The sequence below is a fragment of the Mastomys coucha genome, unplaced genomic scaffold (assembly GCF_008632895.1).
Source record: "Mastomys coucha isolate ucsf_1 unplaced genomic scaffold, UCSF_Mcou_1 pScaffold3, whole genome shotgun sequence".
In the NCBI taxonomy this organism is placed as follows: Eukaryota; Metazoa; Chordata; class Mammalia; order Rodentia; family Muridae; genus Mastomys; species Mastomys coucha.
In genome coordinates, this window is record NW_022196909.1 from 32791113 (window position 1) to 32791977 (window position 865).

General features: G+C 46.0%; 1 long non-coding RNA gene across 1 annotated transcript in view; it reads left to right on the forward strand.

Moving 5' to 3' along the window:
- The window catches only part of LOC116075041, a 7223-nt gene extending 6604 nt beyond the window's left edge, over positions 1 to 619 (forward strand). The window contains exon 2 of the long non-coding RNA XR_004112395.1: positions 306 to 619. This is a non-coding gene — a long non-coding RNA (uncharacterized LOC116075041). The remainder of the gene's footprint in view (positions 1 to 305) is intronic.
- Positions 620 to 865: the final 246 nt, after the last annotated feature.

The window sequence follows — 865 nt, forward strand, 5'->3', positions numbered from 1 at the left end:
TTTTTTGCCTTGAAGTTCTGAAGTGACTTCATGAATGACCAAAGTCTTATAGGTCATCAAAATTGTCCTTACTAATTAACATGTTCATGTACTATTGCCAATAATCTGGACATGTTCGCTTAACTTTCTTGTGGAATTAAATTTCAACAATCGCCATCTGTGCCTGTTGCTTTTCCTCCTAAATATAAAGAATAGGACTCTAGGCTCCATGAGTAAACTGCCTAATGCTCAGTTATGGGGACCTGAGCTTCGGTCCCCAGAACCCATGTTGTCCTAGTTAACTGACTGTCTATTTGTCTCAGCAGGGAAGGGAGTCTCAACTGAGTGATAGCCCATATCATACTGGCCTGTCGGGGATCATCTTGATTGTTAATCGATGTAGGAGGGTCCAGTCCACTGTGGGCGGCACCATCCTCTGTGCAGGTGGTTCTGAGCTGTAGAAGAAATCTAGCTTATGGTATGGATGGACCTGAAAGTGAGCCAGGAAGCAGCATTCCTCCACGGTTTCTGCCCAGTGATACCCTGTAGTCAACAACCCTCTTCCTTCCCTGGGTTGCTTTTGGCCACAGTGTTTTGTCATAGAAACAAAGGAAATTAAAGCACCGCGTACATGTAAAGATACAGTGATCTGTGTGTTTAGTGGAAATAGCAAACTTCGGAGAGGCCGGGAAGCCATGGAGAGAAGGCATCCCAGCATCAGACTCTGGCTCCCTCCTGTACTCACATGAACAAGGCTGTATGCATACACACATGTACACACACACACACAGAGAGAGAGAGAGAGAAAGAGAGAGAGAGAGAGAGAGAGAGAGAGAGATGAAGACTGGGAGAGGGAAGTAGAAAGGAGGGGGAGGGAGAGGAGGAA